At 45.7% G+C, this 13,414-nt stretch overlaps 1 protein-coding gene across 2 annotated transcripts in view; it reads left to right on the top strand.

Moving 5' to 3' along the window:
* The window catches only part of LOC126184944 (arrestin domain-containing protein 2-like), a 226,104-nt gene that overhangs the window by 89,468 nt on the left and 123,222 nt on the right, over window positions 1-13,414 (top strand). The window contains exon 2 of one of the 2 annotated variants that reach the window (XM_049927617.1): window positions 5,583-5,745. The exons of the other annotated variant lie outside the window; for it this stretch is intronic. The gene's annotated coding sequence lies outside the window, so the exon portion shown is untranslated. The remainder of the gene's footprint in view (window positions 1-5,582; window positions 5,746-13,414) is intronic. 2 annotated transcript variants of the gene reach the window in all.

Here is a 13,414-nt window from a genome sequence, read left to right as displayed (position 1 = left end):
ACGGTTGCGAATGGTCCTCGCCGATACCCCAGGAGCAACAGTGTCCCTAATTTGCTGGGAAGTGGCGGTGCGGTCCCCTACGGCACTGCGTAGGATCCTACGGTCTTGGCGTGCATCCGTGCGTCGCTGCGGTCCGGTCCCAGGTCGACGGGCACGTGCACCTTCCGCCGACCACTGGCGACAACATCGATGTATTGTGGAGACCTCACGCCCCACGTGTTGAGCAATTCGGCGGTACGTCCACCCGGCCTCCCGCATGCCCACTATACGCCCTCGCTCCAAGTCCGTCAACTGCACATACGGTTCACGTCCACGCTGTCGCGGCATGCTACCAGTGTTAAAGACTGCGATGGAGCTCCGTATGCCACGGCAAACTGGCTGACACTGACGGCGGCGGTGCACAAATGCTGCGCAGCTAGCGCCATTCGACGGCCAACACCGCGGTTCCTGGTGTGTCCGCTGTGCCGTGCGTGTGATCATTGCTTGTACAGCCCTCTCGCAGTGTCCGGAGCAAGTATGGTGGGTCTGACACACCGGTGTCAATGTGTTCTTTTTTCCATTTCCAGGAGTGTATTCCACATACTCGTACCTTCGTTAACAGTCTGCAATGGAACACCATTTCAAATGGTTTTCGGAAATCTAGAAATATCGAATCCTGCCTTAGCTTGCAGCGATTTCCCCTTGTACCAATGGACTGACGAACCGTGTCTAATTTTTTGGCAGCAGGAACGGTTATCCCGTGAATGGTCGACTTTCTGTGCATCGAATATCCTTTGCAGGTGGTCAGGCAGCTAGCCCATCTACATGAGCTGGCTCTCAAGTTGCAAGCTCATTCGTGTGGGGAGCCTCACGCAAGCAGCTGAAAAATATCCTATGTTAAACATAGTTTACAATTCCTTAGAATTACTTGCATTTTGGAGATTCAGTTTTATGCTAATTTATTCTCTGAAAGTTAGTTGAGAAATTTGGAACTTGAGCAATGTAATAACATAAAGCTTTTACCACAAATTATTTTAAGGGGAGGATTTGCCCCCTGGATTTAAGAGTCAATGAAGTAGTTGTTGAGCGAGCAGGCGGAACATTTCTACGAAGTTAGAATAAATGTTTTTCTATCAAATGAATGAACACTATGTAGGAAAAAACTAAAACTAGTTCATAAACCCACATACGAAGCTTCATTTTTTCTGTATGTCGTCGTAACTGCTGTCTGCTTCACGTCTGCTGTGCAGCGAGCTACCTTAATTTAAGTATTAACTGTATTTTTCTTACTTGTCACTTCTTCTTCCGTGTGTATTTGCTTTTAGGAAGCTTTATTTTTCGAGTGCTCTTAATAGTGTTCCATAGATTTCGTGTTTGTTTTGAATACAGTCAGAGAGAGTCCCTGTAGTCAACCATAGTGCCAGTAGTGCTAGAGTTTGTTTTCAATACAGTCCAGAGACAGGTAGTGCTATTTTCATTGTTTTCTACAAGAAGTGGCTAGCAACCACAGTTTAGTGAATAAGCAGCCGCCTTTAGTGAATTAGCAGTCTAGTTAAAGGTTGATTAACTCTCTTCAGTAAATTGTTTCCTTAGGATGGATAGGATGTGTGACTGCTGTGTACGGACGCAGGAGGAGCTGGCCACTGTTCGCGAACAGCTGAGCGTGTTGATGGCCGCGGTCAGCCGTCTTCAGGCTGCTGCCTCGGAGTGTAGCGGCAGTGGGGAGTCTGGTGCGTCGCAAGGTACACCCCAGGTGTTACATGCTTCACCCACTGTCCCTGCTGTCGAGACATCTTCGCGGGTACCGGGCGCGGTTGGGCCACCCTCTCCCCAAGGGGAGTGGCGGGTTCAGCGGCGTTCGCGGCGCACGAGGCGGAAGGTCAATGTGGAGGCTGGCCGTGTGGCATCGCCCGCTCTGCCTGTGAGGGGACATGTGGCTACTCCTTCAGCAAGGTCCGAGCAGGCACACGGGGGGAGTGGTTTATTAGTTATTGGGAGCTCCAACGTTAGGCGGGTGATGGAGCCCCTTAGGGAAATAGCGAGAAGGTCGGGGAAGAAGGCCAGTGTTCACTCTGTCTGCTTGCCGGGGGGTCTCATCCGAGATGTGGAGGAGACCCTACCGGCGGCGATAGAGAGCACTGGGTGCACCCGACTGCAAATTGTTGCTCATGTCGGCACCAATGACTCCTGCCGTCTGGGTTCAGAGGTCATCCTCAGTTCGTACAGGCGGTTGGCGGAATTGGTGAAGGCGGAAAGCCTCGCTCGCGGGGTGGAATCAGAGCTAACTATTTGTAGTATCGTTCCCAGAACCGATCGCGGTCCTCTGGTTTGGAGCCGAGTGGAAGGCTTAAACCAGAGGCTCAGACGATTCTGCGGAGATCTGGGGTGCAAATTTCTCGACCTCCGCTATCGGGTGGAGAAATGTAGGGTCCCCCTGAATAGGTCAGGCGTGCACTACACGCCGGAAGCGGCTACAAGGGTAGCGGAGTACGTGTGGCGTGCACATGGGGGTTTTTTAGGTTAGAGAATCCCCTCCCTAGGCCCGACAAGACGCCTCCTGAGACGCGGCAAGATAGGAGTAGGCAAAATGCAACAGGGAATAACAATATTAATGTGCTAATAGTAAACTGCAGGAGCGTCTATAGAAAGGTCCCAGAACTGCTCTCATTAATAAACGATCACAACGCCCATATAGTACTAGGGACAGAAAGTTGGCTGAAACCAGACGTAAACAGTAACGAAATCCTAAACTCAGATTGGAATGTATACCGCAGAGACAGGCTGAACAGTGAAGGGGGAGGCGTGTTTATAGCGGTAAGAAGTGCAATAGTATCGAAGGAAATTGACGGAGATCCGAAATGTGAAATGATTTGGGTGAAGGTCGCGGTTAAAGCAGGCTCAGACATGGTAATTGCATGTCTCTATAGGCCCCCTGGCTCAGCAGCTGTTGTGGCTGAGCACCTGAAGGATAATTTGGAAAATATTTCGAGTAGATTTCCCCACCATGTTATAGTTCTGGGTGGAGATTTTAATTTGCCGGATATAGACTGGGAGACTCAGACGTTCATAACGGGTGGCAGGGACAAAGAATCCAGTGAAATTTTTTTAAGTGCTTTATCTGAAAACTACCTTGAGCAGTTAAACAGAGAACCGACTCGTGGCGATAACATATTAGACCTTCTGGTGACAAACAGACCCGAACTATTTGAAAAAGTTAACGCAGAACAGGGAATCAGCGATCATAAAGCGGTTACGGCATCGATGATTTCAGCCGTAAATAGGAATATTAAAAAGGGTAGGAAGATTTTTCTGTTTAGAAAAAGTGACAAAAAGCAGATTTCAGAGTACCTGTTGGCTCAACACAAAAGTTTTGTCTCAAGTACTGATAGTGTTGAGGATCAGTGGACAAAGTTCAAAACCATCGTACAATATGCGTTAGATGAGTATGTGCCAAGCAAGATCGTAAGAGATGGAAAAGAGCCACCGTGGTTCAACAACCGAGTTAGAAAACTGCTGCGGAAGCAAAGGGAACTTCACAGCAAACATAAACATAGCCAAAGCCTTGCAGACAAACAAAAATTACGCGAAGCGAAATGTAGTGTGAAGAGAGCTATGCGAGAGGCGTTCAATGAATTCGAAAGTAAAGTTCTATGTACTGACTTGGCAGAAAATCCTAAGAAATTTTGGTCTTATGTCAAAGCGGTAGGTGGATCAAAACAAAATGTCCAGACACTCTGTGACCAAAATGGTACTGAAACAGAGGATGACAGACTAAAGGCCGAAATACTAAATGTCTTTTTCCAAAGTTGTTTCACAGAGGAAGATTGCACTGTAGTTCCTTCTCTAGATTGTCGCACAGATGACAAAATGGTAGATATCGAAATAGACGACAGAGGGATAGAGAAACAATTAAAATCGCTCAAAAGAGGAAAGGCCTCTGGACCTGATGGGATACCAGTTCAATTTTACACAGAGTACGCGAAGGAACTTGCCCCCCTTCTTGCAGCGGTGTACCGTAGGTCTCTAGAAGAGCGTAGCGTTCCAAAGGATTGGAAAAGGGCACAGGTCATCCCCGTTTTCAAGAAGGGACGTCGAACAGAAGTGCAGAACTATAGACCTATATCTCTAACGTCGATCAGTTGTAGAATTTTGGAACACGTATTGTGTTCGAGTATAATGACTTTTCTGGAGACTAGAAATCTACTCTGTAGGAATCAGCATGGGTTTCGAAAAAGACGGTCATGTGAAACCCAGCTCGCGCTATTCGTCCACGAGACTCAGAGGGCCACGGGTTCACAGGTAGATGCCGTGTTTCTTGACTTCCGCAAGGCGTTCGATACAGTTCCCCACAGTCGTTTATTGAACAAAGTAAGAGCATATGGACTATCAGACCAATTGTGTGATTGGATTGAGGAGTTCCTAGATAACAGGACGCAGCATGTTATTCTCAATGGAGAGAAGTCTTCCGAAGTAAGAGTAATTTCAGGTGTGCCGCAGGGGAGTGTCATGGGACCGTTGCTATTCACAATATACATAAATGACCTGGTGGATGACATCGGAAGTTCACTGAGGCTTTTTGCAGATGATGCTGTGGTGTATCGAGAGGTTGTAACAATGGAAAATTGTACTGAAATGCAGGAGGATCTGCAGCGAATTGACGCATGGTGCAGGGAATGGCAACTGAATCTCAATGTAGACAAGTGTAATGTGCTGCGAATACACAGAAAGATAGATCCTTTATCATTTAGCTACAAAATAGGAGGTCAGCAACTGGAAGCAGTTAATACCATAAATTATCTGGGAGTACGCATTAGGAGTGATTTAAAATGGAATGATCATATAATGTTGATTGTCGGTAAAGCAGATGCCAGACTGAGATTCATTGGAAGAATCCTAAGGAAATGCAATCCGAAAACAAAGGAAGTAGGTTACAGTACGCTTGTTCGCCCACTGCTTGAATACTGCTCAGCAGTGTGGGATCCGTACCAGATAGGGTTGATACAAGACATAGAGAAGATCCAACGGAGAGCAGCGCGCTTCGTTACAGGATCATTTAGTAATCGCGAAAGCGTTACGGAGATGATAGATAAACTCCAGTGGAAGACTCTGCAGGAGAGACGCTCAGTAGCTCGGTACGGGCTTTTGTCAAAGTTTCGAGAACATACCTTCACCGAAGAGTCAAGCAGTATATTGCTCCCTCCTACGTATATCTCGCGAAGAGACCATGAGGATAAAATCAGAGAGATTAGAGCCCACACAGAGGTATACCGACAATCCTCCTTTCCACGAACAATACGAGACTGGAATAGAAGGGAGAACCGATAGAGGTACTGAAGGTACCCTCCGCCACACACCGTCAGTTGGCTTGCGGGGTATGGATGTAGATGTAGATGTAGATGTAGATCTTTGCATTCGGGTCACACCCATCATTACATGACTTTTATTGCAAGAGGTTTCTAGTGCTAAATTGATATTGTCTACGACATCGTTCTTAGCTATTATGCTCAATAGTCTTTGCCATATGTGGTGGTATGCATTTTTACCCTAATGTAACTGGATTGTAGTCACTGTTGCATTTAACTGTTTTTCTTTTTTATTTTCAGAGTATTGCTTCGCTCCGGCAGCGGGATGAGAATTTTCATTATTTCATGAGAACGTCTCCAAAGAATTTCAGAAATGTCGAAACATCGGCCTGTCTAGGATAATAACAGTGAACATGTTGCATGTTTGCTGCAGACTGTCATCGAGTAGGAGCCCCACTTACAGGTAATGAACACACGAGACAAAGTTTGTGCAAAATTACCTGACCAGTAAAAAATTAATGACATATGACAGTTATTTCACACCTTTTTATGTGAAAACTATCAAGAAGACTAATCAAAGAATTTTCCATAACACTGACAGAAAAACTGCCTATTGGCTTTTGTCTCGGGTTCTTCGGCCGACGTGCGTCTGATGATCTTACTGACGTTTCGCCAGCACGAGTGGCTGGCATTGTCAGAGCTTCACCCTCCATTGCCAGTGGTAAATGGAGGGTGAAGCTTTGACAATGCCAGTCACTCGCACTGGCGAAACTTCAGTAAAATCATCAGACGAACGTCGGCCGAAGAACCCGAGACAGAAGCTAATAGGGAATTTGTCAACACGTAGACATGAAAGCCTTAACAATTTTGTACTGACAGAAAACCAACAGACGTGCGCTCTGAAGCTTAATCTTTCTTCAAAAAGATCTGCTATGACAGTCGATTGCTACCTCATATTAGTAGAAGGTGTACAACTTTGTTTCCGCCGTTTTCCCCCAACATTTGAGGCTTTAATGAGACAAATTGGTTACACATGTATCATTCAAAGTATTTTCCATCGCTGGCCACTGCTTTCTCCAATCTTTCGGGCAGTGTACGAATCCCGCGTCGAAAAAATTGTTCATCTTTTGAAGTGATCCACGAATCGATCCAATTTGTAACTTCTTCGTGAGATCGGAAGTGTTGGTCAGCCAGGCCATGCGCCATTGATCTAAACAGGTGACAGTCAGAGGGAGCAATGTCTGGAGAATACGGCGGGTGGGGTAGGACTTCCCATTTTGACATTTCCAAGTACGTGTTGACCTCTTTTGCAACGTGGGGTCGAACGTTGTCGTGCTACAAAATCACTTTATCGTGCCTCTCACTGTATTGCGGCCATTTGTCTTTTAATGCTCTGCTAAAACGCATTAACTGCGTTCGATAACGAGCACCTTTGATTGTTTCACTTGGTTTTAACACCTCATAGTATACGACGCCGAACTGGTCCCACCAAATGCAGAGCATGATCTCGGAGCCGTGAATATTCGGTTTGGCCGTCGACGTGGAAGCATAGCCGGGACATCCCCATGATTTTTAGCGTTTGTGGTTATCTTAATGAACCCATTTTTCGTCCCCGGTCACAATGCGATACAGAAATCCCTACCGTTTTTACCTCTGAAGCAACTGTTCACAAACACATAAACGCCGTTCAATGTCTATTGGTTTCAGCTCACACGGGACCCAAGTTCCTTCTTTCTCAGTCATGCCCATAGTCTTGAGACGTTTTGAAATGGCTTGCTGTGTCACTCCCACAAATCGTGCCAATTCTTCCTGAGTCTGACGCGAGCCTTCACTCAGCTTCGTCTCAAATTCTGCATCTTCGAAAATATTCTCTCTTCCACCACTACGCCGGTATATGACGTTAAAATCACTGTTCTTGAAGCGTTGAAACCACTCACGACACGTTCTTTCACCAGTAGCGTCCTTACCATAGGAACTTGAGAACATTCGATGAGACTCAGATGCTTTTCTTCATACTGAAAAAGAAACAGTAACACCTCCTGCAAATGACGAGAATTAGGCTCGTAAACTGACATTTTCAATCAAGAACAACTTTATGATGCAGACACAAATCGACTAATGTTTGAATGAGGTTATGTTGACCGAGGTCCTAGCTAACTGCCTGACGTCTGCGATCCGTTTCTTTAGATCGCTACTTGCCGTTGTCGCCACCTATCGGCAAACGGCGGAAGCAAAGTTATAACTAGTGCTAGACCCTAGGCTATACAAAGCGTGTCGGAGGGATACGGAAAATAGTGGAGTCGCCAAAATGCAGAAACGGAGAAATTTATCAGATTTGCAAAAGGGTACAGTCGTTGGCTTTCGGGCCAAGGGTGGAAGCATTTCCGAAACGATTAGGTTTCTAAACTGTTCACGTGCTACCGTGTGTGAAGTACGCTGAGCGTCTCAAAATGGCCCTATCCAAAACTGGCGCCGGCCGCTGTGACCGAGTGGTTCTAGGCGCTTCGGTCCGGAACCACGCGCCTGCTACGGTCGCAGGTACGAATCCTGCCTCGGACATGGATGTGTGTGATGTCCTTAGGTTAGTTAGGTTTAAGTAGTTCTAAGTCTAGGGAGCTGATGACCTCAGATGTTAAGTCCCATAGTGCTCAGAGCCCTTTGAGCCATTTTGAACCAAAACTGGCGCCGAGGCATATGTTCTGCACCACGGGCTATAGATGGCAGGGGTGAACGACGGCTGCGGAGATGTGTACGGGCGAACAGACGTGCAACTGTTGAGTAACTCACCGCCCGGATGAACCAAGGGACTAGGAACAGTGTCACAGCGAACGTTGCTGCGTATGGGCCTTTACAGCATGCAACTTCTCCACGCAATCCATGCCGACTGCTGCTCATTGGCGACGAATGCTTGAATTTGGACGCCATTATCGTAACTGGATGTCCAATATGTGGCAACAGGTGGCCTTTTCAGACGAATCACGTTTTATGCTCCATCGGACCGATGATCTTTGAATGTATGCCCAAGCAACAATCATCGGAAGGGTCCAGGCCAGAGGAGGAAGCGTTATGGTCTGGGGAATGTTTTCGTGACGTTCCCTCGTCATTCTGTAAGGCACAATGGATCTACACAAGTATGCATCTGTGCTTGGAGACCATGTCCACTCCTTCATGTAGTTTGTTTTTCCACAGCAATATGACATCTAGCAGCGGGACACTACATCGTGTTACACAGCTTACAGTGTAGATACGTGGTTCGAAGATCGCCAGGATAAGTGTATCGTACTCCCCTAGTCGCCAGATTCCCCAGTCTAAACCTAATGAAGAATCTGTTGTACCAGCTCGATCGGGCTTTACGCTCCATGGGCCTCAACCGATAAACCTAGCGCAGCTAGCCACAGCGCTGTAGTCGATGTGGCTCCAGATCCCCGTCGGTACCTTCCAGAGCCTCACTGATTCTCTTATTACATGTACCGCAGCGATCTGCTTTGCATCTACATCTATACTCCTCAAGCCACCTGACGGTGTGTGGCGGAGGGTACCTTGAGTACCTCTATCGGTTCTCCCTTCTATTCCAGTCTCGTATTGTTCGTGGAAAGAAAGATTGTCGGTATGCCTCTGTGTGGGCTCTAATCTCTCTGATTTTATCCTCATGGCCTCTTAGCGAGATATAAGTAGGATGGAGCAATATACTGCTTGACTCCTCGGTATGTTCTCGAAACTTAAAAAAAAAAAAAAAAATGCTTCAAATGGCTCTGAGCATTATGGGACTTATCTGCTGTGGTCATCAGTCCCCTAGAACTTGGAACTGCTTAAACCTAACTAACCTAAGGACATCACACACGTCCATGCCCGAGGTAGGATTCGCACCTGCGACCGTAGCGGTCGCGCAGTTCCAGACTGTAGCGCCTAGAACCGCTCGGCTACTCCAGCCGGCCGAAACTTCAACCAAGCTACTGAGCGTCTCTCCTGCAGAGTCTTCCACTGGAGTTTATCTATCATCTTCGTAACGCTTTCGCGAATACTAAATGATCTTCTATCGAAGCGCGCTGCTCTCCGTTGGATCTTCTCTATCTCTTCTATCAACCCTATCCGGTACGGATCCCACACCGGTATGCAGTATTCCAGCAGTGGGCGAACAAGTGTACTGTAACCTACTTCCTTTGTTTTTGGACTGCAAGGTGGTTTATTTATGCTTTTAACAGGGGGTCACATTACTGTGCTGGACAGTGCAGATGTAGTTGTAGATGTAGACTATACGTCAGCTTGAAAGCTTGCAGTTGTTTATTTGCATTATCAATCTTAGAAAAACAGAATTGCACTTAAAATTTTGCATAGTACATGTTAGCGAAGGAAATTCGTAGTAAAACGTGTGATTTTTATGCAAAGAATCTACGTAATGACCGTTCGTTGAAAGCGACTTGCCGGCCGGGGCGGCCGAGCGGTTCAAGGCGCTACAGTCTGGAACCGTGCGACCGCTACGGTCGCAGGATAGAATCCTGCCTCGGGCATGGATGTGTGTAATGTCCTTAGGTTAGTTAGGTTTAAGTAGTTCTATGTTCTAGGGGACTGATGACCTCAGAAGTTAAGTCCCATAGTGCTCAGAGCCTTTTTTTTTTTTTTTTTTTTTTTTGACTACCCGTTTATCATCTGCATTTCTTCTTGGTGTTGCAATTTTAATGGCCAGTAGTTTACATGAGTGATAACAATAACAGCGAGGAAATGAAAGTTACGTTGCCTATTGTCAACAGTTTTCGTTCTGTTCGGTTGACTGGTGTGGTGTGGTGAGGTTCGGCGCGTTACCACAAGAGTTTCTTGGTGTTTTTGAGGAAAGGATTGAAAATATAAAACAACTTTTTAGTAACAAAATGTTCTGTTTTGAGAGCTATTTTCAATGACACTATTTTTTGTCAATATTCTTGTTTCAAATTCTGAGGTTGAGTTCAATTTCTCCATCTTCCAGAGGCTTCTAGGCAATGGAAGGCACACCATTCTACTCATCCTTACCTGCAAGAAGCGGCCTGCAGTCGCTAGCCACACAGGTACACTACACACGGCGAGCAGCTTATCGGTTTTATATTCTATATACACCACCTGATAAGGAAAGCAACCAGTAGAAATTAATATGACGTGTGTCCATCCTTCGCCTTTGTAATGGTTTGAACCCTGCTGGAAACACTTTCAGTAAGATTTCCAAATGTCTGTAGAGGAGTAGCAGCCACCTCATCCCCAACAGCAGAAACCACAAAAGCTAGTGTATTGGATGTTGTTGTCAGGAGCGAAGATGACGTTCTGGCTCATTCCAAAGCAGTTCCATTGGCTTCAGATCGGGACTCTGGGTAGATCGGTCCATTCCAGGAATGTTATTGTTCACAAACCGTGGACAGATGTTGGTTTATAACATGGTGCATTGTATGTTGATTCACTCATCATTGCTGAAGTGTACCTCTGTTGGACACAGTACACAATGTTCTAAAATGTGTTCGTATGCTTCTGCGTTTAGCGTTTTCTTAATGGTAGTTATGGGACCACACCCGAATCACGAAAGACACTCCCATACCATAACACCAACTACTCTGTAGTTCACTGTAGTCAATACACATGATGGCAGGTAATGTTCTCTGAGGATTTGGCAAACCCAGACTCTTACATCGGACTGCCACAGGGTGTAATGTGATTTATTATTCCAAATCATTTCCAGTCATCCACTGACTAGTGGCATCACACTTTAGACAATTTCTAGAGTCGCTTGGGATTGACTACGGAAATGTGTGGCTTATGAAGAGCTGCTAGATCATTGTATCCCATTCTTTTCAAATCCATACACAAATTCCGTGTGCTAACTGGATTGTTGGTAGTACTTTCCAACTCATGAGTGATTCCTTCCGCCGATTTCATGCGATTTTTCACAACCATCCGCCACAATGCTCGACGGCCCCCATCGGTCTGTTCACGAGATTTGCCTTGTCTTGTTTTATCAGTGGTTCTTCCTTCACATTTCCACTTCAAAATCACATCATCAACAGTCGATTTGGGCAGCTTTAGGACGGAAGAAATATCCCTGATGGATTTATTACTTCAAAATGGTTCAAACGGCTCAAAGCACTATGGGATTAACATCTGAGGTCAACAGTCCCCTCGACTTAGAATTACTTAAACCTAACTAACCTAAGGACATCACATACATCCATGCCCGAGGCAGGTTTTGAACCTGCGACCGTAGCAGCAGCGCGGTTCCGGACTGAAGCGCTTAGAACTGCTCGGTCACAGCGGCCGGCTGATTTATTACTCACGCGACGTGCAATGACTAGCCCACGTTCTAATTCACTCAGCTCTCCTGACCGACCCATTCAGCTGTTACTGATCTCAATGATAACATAAAATTTTATACAGAAGGCGGGGGGTCCCCTCTCGTGACATCTAGTGGTGAATTTGCGTTACGTAGTAGAGGTGTCCACCGGATGTTGTTGATCAGATAGTGTCTCATAAAGAAATGCACTTTCATATAACTTCCTGGCAGATTAAAACTGTGTGCTGGACCGAGACTCGAACTCGGGATCTTTGCCTTTCGCGGGCAAGTGCTCTGCCAACCTAACCTAACCTAACCTAACCAAAGCTAAGTCATGTCTCCACAGTATCCTTTCTTCCGGGAGTGCTAGTTCTGCTAGGTTCGCAGACACTGCAGAGTGAAAATCTCATTCTGAAATACACTTTTACATTAACCAGGCTGCCAGTTTTTGGTCTAGGACATATTGCCCCAGAATTAAAATAAAAATGATTCCCAGCCTCCCCCCCCCTCCCCCCAGTTCTGACGAAGGTTTTCAGGAGGTTTCTCTTGGTTGTTAGGCAAATTCTGAAACTGAAAATTACCTTCCAAACGACCTCAATGGGGACTCCGTTTGCCTCACTACTGGCTCGCCTGAAATTTGGCTGAAAGGGACCTGACTTTACCTAGCCTGCTCCACCTAGAGAATGAAAAAAGAAAAAAAAAAAAAAAAAAAGGAAACGGACAAAGTTTGGATGTACCTATACAGCAAGTACCGAAAAACACATCGCCTAATGTATTGCAAGCTAACTCCTTTCAGCGTAATAACAAACGACATTTTTGGTGTGTGAATCATAAAATCGTAGCCATCAGTGTTTTTTTTGTCTTCATTACTTTATTTTTAGCACTTTGTGGTGATGTACACTACACCACCCACTGTCACTGAACACTCCACTGCATCTGCATTGTGACATCAGCCTATGCATTCGCGCTTGCAGAAATGTAGACACAACCCGTACATGTCTCAGGCGTGCTTTCTGTCATCATGAGTGACTGGATAGAGCTGACTGGATTCAAATTGATCATAGGAGCCCACAAGTTCGAGGATTTGGTCAGATATTTCAGATAAGTGACAAAGGAAGGTCACAAAGTTCTAGCTGCGGCTATTGAACTTGACAACAGTGATAGTACTCTCCGTAGTCACTCATCTGTGCGACACATTGTTTACGCCGGTGAATGACTTGGTTGTAAAAGTCTGCTTTTTATCTGTTTTGGCATTACACCTTGAAAATCACTCATTGTCAACATACATCTGCATCTACATACATAGTCTGCAAGCCACCGTATGGTTCATGGTAGACAATACCTTGTACCACTGCTAGTGATCTCCATTCCTGTTCCACTCACAAGAACAGCACACGTATGAATTTATTTGATGTCTTCTTTCAATATGACCTGGTGTTTCTGTGTCTTGCTTGAAGCTGACCTGGTGTGGATCCAAAACGCTAGCACAGTACTCACGAATGGGTCATGCTAGTATTCTGTACACGGTCTCCTTCACAGATGAACCACACTTTCCTAAAATTCTCTCAGTAAATCAGAGTCAATCATTCACTTTCCCTACTACTGTCATTATGTGCTCATGCCATTTCATATCATTTTGCAACACTCACCTAGATATTTTATTGATGCGACTGTTTCAGGTAGCCCACTACTAAAGCTGTATTGAAACGTTATGTGATTGTTTTTCCTACTCATTCACATTAACTTAAAATTTTCTACATTTAGTGCAAGCTGCCATTCATCACATCAACTAGAAATGTTGTCTATTTTATCCTCACTCAACGACACCTTTCCTTACACCAGAGCA

The sequence above is a fragment of the Schistocerca cancellata genome, chromosome 4, assembly GCF_023864275.1.
Source record: "Schistocerca cancellata isolate TAMUIC-IGC-003103 chromosome 4, iqSchCanc2.1, whole genome shotgun sequence".
Taxonomy (NCBI): Eukaryota; Metazoa; Arthropoda; class Insecta; order Orthoptera; family Acrididae; genus Schistocerca; species Schistocerca cancellata.
Note: the sequence above shows the minus strand (reverse complement) of the source record. Positions and strands in the feature narration are given on the sequence as shown.